The sequence below is a fragment of the Sciurus carolinensis genome, chromosome 9, assembly GCF_902686445.1.
Source record: "Sciurus carolinensis chromosome 9, mSciCar1.2, whole genome shotgun sequence".
NCBI classification, from domain to species: Eukaryota; Metazoa; Chordata; class Mammalia; order Rodentia; family Sciuridae; genus Sciurus; species Sciurus carolinensis.
In genome coordinates, this window is record NC_062221.1 from 126424958 (window position 1) to 126434682 (window position 9725).

The window sequence follows — 9725 nt, forward strand, 5'->3', positions numbered from 1 at the left end:
CGATCTTTTTAGAAAATGTCATCTACATTCAATGCAGGTATCATGAGTGATTAAAGAAGTTACAGGGAGAGAATCCAGTTATGCTGAAATCATTAGAACAGTTAATGAAGCTAATTGGCACATTTTAAGAGATTTGTAAGAATATTTCATAATATAGTAGCAAAATAGAAGAAACAAAGTGGAAACATATTTCAGGTCATTTTCTTATAGGATTTTGTCCTAGATTTGCTTATTCCTGTCACTCTATTTCCCTGACTTTTGAACAACATCAATGGTAGCAGCGATCTAGAAACCAGAGCCCTGTCTTAATCCATTTTCCGCAGCTGTATCAATGTATCAGAGACTCTGTGATTTACAAGGGAAAGAAATTTATTTCCTGTGCTTCTGGAGGCTGGGAAGTCCAATGCCAAGGTACCAGCATCTGGAGAGGGCTTTATTAGTGCATCAAAACATGGCAGAAGGCAGAAGGAATCAAGTACCAAGGGCAGGAGCAAAGGAAAGCTGAGGAAGTCAAGCTTCCCTGTTCAGCAACACACTTCTGAAATGACTAACTCATTCCCTTGATAATGACTTTAATTCATCAGGAAGGTAAAGCCCTCTGGACCTGAACACCTCTTAAAGTCCATCTTCCAATATGTCACATTGGCAGTTAAACACGAGTTGTGGAGGGGATGTTCAAACCATCGCAGACCCTGTGGTCAAATGCAGCTGCAAGAGTGAGCCCAGGGGAAGCCAACAGAGGAAATGTGCAGCCCATTCGCAGATCTGTGAGACACAGTAAATCAATACCACCTATAAAAGCAAATTGCAGGGTACTTTGTTATACGGTGATAGATGACTGCTACAAGACAAGGAAAATTTCCTAGGAACTGTAGGAGCAGAAAAGGATCCAGTTGATCAGGCATCTTAAGGCAATAGTAGAGAAGGTGAAGTTGATGAGGAAAAGGGTAAGTTAAGGCCAAAAGGAGATTTCCACAAGGGAGAGTGGCAAGAGAAGCATGTGGGAAAGTCAAAAGATTGGTTCAGAAACTTCCTCTAGGTATAGGAAGGAGAGCGTAAGCAGAGGAAAGGCATATGACTGCATCTTAGGCGAATTCCTCCATTCTCTTATTTTCTCAGGAAACTGAGTCAATTTCTCAATTTCTCATTTGCGTTCAGTTGTTTATACTTAATGTAAAGCTGCTTTGAGATTCATTTAAAATATTTACTCTCAGGACTATAATTCTTCTTATTTTAGGGGATACATGAGTGATTTTTCTTTCAGCAGTGTGGAAGAGTAAGACGTATAAATTAAGATTTTAAGAAGATGGGAGGATAGATACAACTGGAATGTGGTCCTAAGACAAAAGACGAAGAAACCGAAGCATCTGGACTGGCTAGTTACTTGTTCCTGACACTTGAGCAATCTAATATAAATAGAGGTCAAGGACACAGTGAAGAAGAGGTGGGAGCTATGATTAAGAATGAGTTGCAGAGTGTAATCTACTTGGACTGGACGAAGAAAGTCAATCCGTAAGATTTAAAGTTCTAGAAATTAGGAGGAGAATCCAATTAGAGCAAAGGAATAGAAGTGGAAAGAAGCCTGAAAAGTTCAGAAAGGAAGCTGGCAGCCACACTGACTCATTCATCTTGGAGAACCAGAACGGCTGGCAGCCACTGAAGGAAAGGAAATCCGTGTAGCAGTGAGGGGCTCGGGAACTGGCACAAGAGAGAAGTGTGAAGTCGGAGAGAACTGAGTCAGGAGAGGTAATGAAAAGAAGAGAAAAAAAGACTAAGAATAGAAACCCTTAATGGTAAGGCGACCCGAATAAAACCAATGTGCCCTTGTTAATATGTGTGAGTTGCATTGAATTAAATTCTTTGAAACGTTTCCTGTGAAACCTAACCCTCAGGCATGAAAATTACATGTCAGACCTCTCCAGTCCTCCATAGAGCCCCTAAAAATAACTTCCAGGTAGAAGGGAGAGCTGGCTGGTAGGCAGGAGCCGCGTGGCTCAGGCAGCCAGATACGCTCTTCAGATCCAGAAAGTACACAATCCAGCTGCTCAGGCCAAGTGTGAGAAGCACGCTCCCCTGGTGGGTCCAGTGTGCCAAAGTCCGCTGCACTCGTGTTCAGAAGAGAAGTGTGGTAGAGTTAGTTTGCAAAATGACTCTGTCTCAATCAGTGAGCTGGTGCCCTCTGGTGTCCCCCTGAGCTCCAAAGCCTCAGGATCAGGGTCTGCTTCCTGGAAGGGCAAGCTGTGCACTGACGAGGGTCCCTGTGCTCTGACAGGCTCTCCACTGGGGTCAACCCAAGTCTGCTGTTGCTGTCCTGCTTGCAACGTTGTTTCTTCTTCAATAAGAGCTCCACTTGCACTGGACTCCACATCAGGGTGCAGCTGGATCTGCCTGGGGGTCTGTTGGTTCACTCAGGAGGACAGGGACAAGTATCATCACTCCTAGGATAATGTGGGGCAGCCTCTTTTCTGGACCTTTTTCCTTGGAGCATAATCTACCATCAGTATCTATTTGAGCTCACAAAATCCCATCATCTAAGACACGGGCAACTTCTGTCTTGGCTGAGGAGGATCAACAGTGGCAATTATAACCCCCTCCTCTTCCAGGCCAGGAAGGATGATAGAAAAGAGAATCCTTGTACGTGGATGAGTTGCTAGGAAGTTTCCGAAGCTCCAATTAGGCTTTGTACCATATTTCTAGAATCAATTATGAGAAATATCAAGCCCATGGAATTCAGGGCTTTGATCACCTAGATTGAACAATTTTTTAAATAAATGGCAAGAGAATAACTATCCAAGAATTTGTGTTTCATACAATCTCAGCCACTAACGAGCTTTGTCTTGATAATGTGAACGCAGGCAGAGGTTGTATGCAAATGAATTAGCATGTTTGCATTCTGAGAAAACTTTTATTTGCATACACTGTGTATCCATGTACCAATGACAGTAACACTCAAATAAAAATTGATAAGTATAAATTTTTAAAAAGAAAAGAGTTTGAAGCCAAGGCATGAAGAATTCAGCCCAATGTGACCTGAACATTGAGGGAAGTGAAGCAACATCACAATATTCTTGTAGATGTTTCCGGCCTGGGCTCATTAGAAGTAAAACCTGTACTGTTGTATATTCCTTATACTCCCAGATAATTTGATACTCACTCTGATGTAAAGCTGAATATGTCAGCTTGTCCTAGGAAAAGGTGTTGCCTTCAGATTGCTCACAACCTGCCGGAGTTCATGCAGGAAGAGAGGGTGCCACATGATGTCACTCCTGGAGATGCCAACATTACTACATCACGTCCCACAGCCCTTGCCACTAATGGCCTAGTTAGCCACACCCTTGCTGTTCCTGACACACTTCAGTCTTTACACACTCATACCCACACACAAAGAACATACCCATAGATATTTTGGAATTGTCTACAATATTTTCTGCTTGACCTAGGAAAGCTATACAAGCAACTGTCTACCCTGAAAATAATTAAGACTGAGTTTCACCTCATTTATTTATATTCAATGCACCACAAAAAGCAAGTCCTATGTCACCTGTGTCACACTGATACTGTTCAAAGGGTCCTGATTTCCAGAGCCTACCAGAATCAATAGCAAGGCAAAGATTCAGGAGACCTATTTCGCCATCTGTGTAACTACCAAGGTCTGGTTCTCTAATTGCAGCTTGGAAAAACAGGAAGTTCAGAGAAAATTGCCACTTAATGTGACTCTACCAGTCTCAGGTTGGCTCACCTGACTTGGCAATGTCAGAGATTCTGCAAGCCAGGATGCCATGGGTCCTTTCCACCTCTGGGACACCACTGCTCTGGATTAGTAGGAAACCATGTCACTCTATGTGGCATTGGGCAAATCACTTGAACATTCCTAGTGCCAGCTTGCTCATCAGAAAACAAGGATGATCTGGGCAGAGGGGTGGTGATATTTGACAGTCAGGGTGTGAAGAAGGGAGCTGTGCTGACAAAAAGGGCATGAGTGGACAAGTGTGACAAACTGAGACCCAGTTATGTGGATGCAATAGGTTCTCCTGCAATGACCTGCACAGCCGTTAATTCAGAAACCGGCAAGGGGCATTGTGGGGTTAGAAAAGACAAACGCTTACAGAGAGAAAGCTGGGACCAGGTGGGACGTGGTCCTCTGATGGAGGAACAATGACCCAGAGTTAGTACAGCACATTTATTATATAGGTTTTTCATCAAAAGGTTATTTGCAGAAAAGTTTCTGCAAAGCAAGCAGATGAGAAGGTCATGGTCACTTGAGAGACATTGTGGTCATCTTGTTATGCCCAGAATTCTCAATCACCAGCAGCTGGTGACTGAACTCAAGGTCCAGACTGATATAGTTCCGTGCCTTTGCACAGAGCTTTCTCAGGCAGGGTGTCACCATAGCAACTGGGCAATCTTGACCTGCACTTTTGCACAGGAAGTTCCCAGCACGAATGCAGCCACAAGGCAGTCAGACACCATGATCTGGTCACCGCTCTCCACGTTCTCCTAAACCCATGGTCTCAACTGCACCACTCACTCCCTCCCTAAGGTGGGCCATTGTAGCTCACTTGATGCACACTTGAGGCAGTCCCCAGTTAATGCCTGAAACATTCCAATCACATAACGATGGAATGGGAGCAACGGCACGATGGAAATGTGAGGAGCAGGCTGCACCCTACCCTGAGCCACTCCATGATGTCTGGAACAGCAGTTCTCAGGCTGTGCCGACCCTGACTTACTCCATTTTGTGAAGCAGTTGTTCACCATGAGTTACACCATTTGAGTGTAGATGCCAAGGTAGAATGACTCCACAACTTGTTTGTATGGGTGAACAACACCATCTGCCTGGCACAATTATAAGGCACAAACTGATAAATAAATTAACCCTGCTAATAAAAGTGACCACCTGTTAACTCATCAATTTAATCAGAAGCACATGGATGCATGGGTGTATCAAACCCACATGGGAAACTATCAAGCCCATGAGCTCACTGAACACACCAGACCATAAAAAGAGGGGCACCCCACGACTGGACAAGGCATTACACCAACCCTGTCACCTGGTCACTGCTTTTGAGCCTTGCCCAGGAAAATTACAACACTGGTTAACCTCAGATTTTCTCTCCTCTGGCTTCACACAGCATGGTTTTTCCAGTCCATGACCATGCACAGCCCACTCCAAGCAGACACTGAAGCTGACACTCCAAGTGGACACTCTGAAACTGCCTTATCCTGACCTGAAGTAAGTTCTGACATCTCTATGCCCTGACCAAGTTCTTCAGCTGGCACTTAGTCTCACCTGACACCTGCAGTGGTCTTTGCATTCATGCCTGCTCTCCACCTTTGCCCTCAGTTCATCCTCCTGAACCCCTGTGACTGCCTTAACCCTTTCTTGACACTTGTGTTATAAATATCCAAATGTGTGTAAAATGTGGTGTGTGACTTGAATGTTATAGACATTTGTAATTGAGACTAGAATAAAAGAACTTGTGATTGTCCTGCCTATGATGATCAGATGATCCATGAGTTAGTCAGTGGACTACAAACACTGAAAAGTGGTGTATCCTGTGAGTTTGTTATTTAATTAATTCTCACAATGTGGAAAGACAAACAAGTTTAATCTATGTTAATAGCACAGCTCACTCACTTTTGACAGAAGCATGTCCTATAGTATCCCCTGGTGAAACTAAACTCCAGGTGCACACAGCAATAATCCACCTGATACCACACTCTTTACTAGCTTCCTTTTCTTTCCTATCTGACCTATCCCACTCCTTGCTGCTGCTTCCGGAAATCACATTCCAATAAATCACATGCATTCAAATTCATGTCTTAAAGTTTGTTATGGCCTACGACAACCAAGTAGAAATATCCAGAAGGTGGTCTAAGATGCAAGCCTAGGAGTTGTGTCAGAGGGACAGACGAGAGCTGCCAGTTGTTGTGTTTGCTGTGTGGAAAACAGCACTTAGAGTGGATTTAACTTTAAATATAAAAACTTAAAAGTGAAGTCAAAGCTGCTAAGAACGAGAGAAATTAAGCAGGAAATACTTCCACAGAGGATCACCAAGAAGCCAAAAGAAGATGAAAATACACCACTCCTTATAATAAGTAAGAAACATGGGGGACAAGGAGAAAATCTGCCATGAAAACTATTTGTCTCTAAGATGCTTCCTCTTACCAGGAAATACACAAAGAATACAAAAGTCCTATAAAATATAGAGGGAAAATGTCCTTTTGTAACCTACCAATTGAATGTTGCATCCAGCCCTCCGGAGAGAATGGAGAAGGCAGTTGGTTTCCTATCCAGCATTGACTGTTCCTAGAAGTACCTGTTCATCCAGGTAGCTGCCTCCTCTCATATAACTTAAGGGTAAAACTGTCAGGGAAAAAAGGAAGATGAAATCACCATTGCCAAATGGGCCATTCCTGAGTGGATGAGGATCCCGCAACGTCTCATTGCACGTCTTTCCCCAAGTGCTCTGACGAAGCTTGAGGGGGCAGAGACAGCCACATTCACTCTAATTCTGGTCATGAATATTAAGTATTGCTAACTGGCACACAGACAGTCTCCTTGATCCACCTGATATTTGTGGTATCTTATTTACTCTCTGATGTGATTGTGAGCAGGACCTGTGACTTGTTTATAACTAAGAGAATATGACAAAGATAATGGGGTACATATACCTCTATTACATAAGATTACAATTCCCTGCTTGCATGGAAACTGTCTCCCTCACTGCTTTAGGAAAGCAAATGGAAAGTTCCATGTAGCAAGGGTGAGAGGGGCCTCTAACTAACAACCACCAAGAAATTGAGACCCTCACTCTAACATGCCACAGGAACTGAGCTTTACTAACAACCACATGAGTTTAGAAGCAGATCCTTCCCCAAACAAGGTGCAGATGAGACTGCAGCCCTGTTGACATCTTGATTGCAGCCTAGTAAAGGCGAGGGCCAGAAGACCCAGTTAAGTCTACCCAAACTCCTGAATTACCAAAACTGTGAGGCAGTTAAGTGTATGTTTATGAGCCCCTAAGCATGCAGTAATATTGTTACACAGCAATACATAACTAATAAGCTAACTATAATCTTATACAGACTTACTGCTCTCAGGTCTAAGAATTTTGCTCTTTATTTGCAATAATTTTTATCAATAAACCATGTGAATTGGCAATTATTGAATTTTTCACTACCTTTCAAAAACCTGTTATAGTGAATATGAAGGTTACTGAACCGACCAAAATCATATCCACTAACACACAACTCCTTAGATAAGTAGAAGAAGAACAACGACCATTTCTGAGGCAGATCCAGAGAAGCCCTACTGAGCCCTACAGCTGTAGTCAGAATCAACTCCAAACAAAGATAATATCTGGTGTCTTAATCTGCATCTTCCTCACACTTCAGCTTTAGAAAAAATTATAGAAGGCTAAAACTGTAAATAATGTCTAATTAAAGAGCCATGATTTGAAAGAGGCATGAGATTTAAAAAGAATAATATTCTTAAAAAAATTGGTGAGACTATATGTGGAAATATTCAGGAATTCAGCCTGTACATTGACCTATCTGAAAAAGAAGAGTTGTCAAGGAATCAGCAAGAGCAATAACATGCTAATTGGCATAAAATACCTTTAAAATATCATGCTAAGTGAAATAGGCCAAGCCCAAAAAACCAAAGGCCGAATGTTTTCTCTGATAAGTGCATGACATTATATATGGCAATTATCAAGAATGCAAGTAAGTGCTCGCTTCAGCAGCACATATACTAAAATTGGAATGATACAGAGAAGATTAGCATGGCCCCTGCACAAGGATGACATGCAAATTTGTGAAGCGTTCCATATTTTTATAAGTGCATGACAATATGTAATGATGGGGGTGGTGGGGGGAAGAGAAGAATGAAGGAACTTTGGATGGTGTAAAGGAAAAAGGAGTGGGAGGGGGTGGAAATGGAAAAACAGTAGAATGAAACAAACAGTATTACCCTATATATGTATGATTACGTGAATATACATTGTGTACAATAGAAATGAAAAGTTGTAGCCCATTTGTGTACAATGAATCAAAATGTGTCTGTAAAAATAAAAATATTTTAATAAAAAAACTTTAATAATAAAAGAGTTTGTAAAATTTCACTATGAAACATCTTTATTGTAGTCCATTGAACACACATACAAATACACACACACACACACACACACACATATCAATGTATAAAACTGGTCTTTACTACCTACTCCAGTCGGGTACCCTAGCACTGGTGTGCATATGAGTGAAAAATAGTTCAGAAGGATCCAGAGTGACTTCTTTCTTGCATTTTTCCTGACTGACTCCTTGACAGGCATGGGTCTTTGACAGTAGCTCCTAAGACTTCCTCTCATAGTATCCCATCTCACAGCTGGTAGGGACAAATCTCTCCCTCAGTCCCTCCAGCTCTTCTATGTGTCCTCCCCAGTGTCTCTCCTTTTCTTCACTTTAACCATATTCTTCCTCTGGGAATGAGGAATAAGGAAACCAAAGTATAGAAAGTATGGGAAAGAGGAAGAAGGTCTGCTTCATTGTATCCCTGAGAAACTGAGACCTTTCACACTGAAGAACAGCCTCTTTTAGAGGTATTATTTCTCTTCTCGGATAGCATGGGCTTCCTTCCCTTGAGTTTCACTCTTACACATGCACCATGCCGTGAGACCATTGGAGATGGGGCCAAGCAAAGGACCATTCAGTCACACACTCTACCTAACCTACCTCTCAGAGCCTGTCAAAGGATGAGACCCCCTTCTTCCCCACCACAGACACAGAATACTAGAGAAGCAGTGAGGTTTACTGCTGCATAAACATAAAGCAGGCAGCATCCAGGCTCCTTGAGAGTGTCCACTCTGCTTGCACCTACCTTATTTCTAGGATCACACAAAAAGACAGAGTGTCTCTTGCATGGAAATACCACTTCTTCACATTGGAGCCCCATCAGCCCACATCTCCCTTCCCAGCTCAGAGGTACTTTGAACTTGTTCTCTCTCCTTCGCCAATTTTCATACAAGAAACACCTTTCTCCTCATGTTCAGCCTATCACCTACTCTGAGATATGGGGAAGGAGGCAAGATGTTGCTTCTCTACAGTCTCATCTAGTGAGCAACCAGTATAGCGTCTCATGGGTACTAACATAAGTGGAGTGGGTTCCTTCCCCATGAGCTTCTTGACAGATCAAAGGTCCTTGTTCTAAGATCCTGTCATAAGACTTAATTGTGCCTCTAGCCCCTAATGTGACTGAATTTGGACATAGAGTCCTTAAATAAGTAATTAAAGTTAAGTGAGGTCATAAGGTTATGGCCCTAATCCAAGAGTATTATTGTCCTTATAAGATTAGGGAAACAGTAGAAAAAAGGACCCAGGGGAAGGAAGGAGAGGAGGGGAAAGATAGGTACCAGGGAATGAAATTGACCCAATTATGTTATGTTCATGTATGACTGTATCACAGTGAATCCCACTTTTAGGTGTAATTATAATGCACAATTTAAAAAATATATAGAAGCAAGACCAGTAGGGTAGAGGAATGGGATGGGGGAAGGAGGAGAAGAGGGAAAGAGGAATTACTAGGAAATGAAATTAATCAAATTAGATTTTGTGCATGTATGAAGATGTCACAATTAATCTCACTATTATATATAATTATAATACACCAATAAAAACATATAAAGAAGAAGAAGAGAAGCAGCAATGAGCATGCAAAGAGAAAA

General features: G+C 42.2%; 1 non-coding gene across 1 annotated transcript; it reads left to right on the forward strand.

Moving 5' to 3' along the window:
- The first annotated feature begins 7732 nt into the window (after positions 1–7732).
- Positions 7733–7839, forward strand: LOC124993867 (U6 spliceosomal RNA). Its single transcript, XR_007110381.1, has one exon. It is a non-coding gene; the product is annotated as a U6 spliceosomal RNA (small nuclear RNA).
- The last annotated feature ends 1886 nt before the right edge of the window (positions 7840–9725 follow it).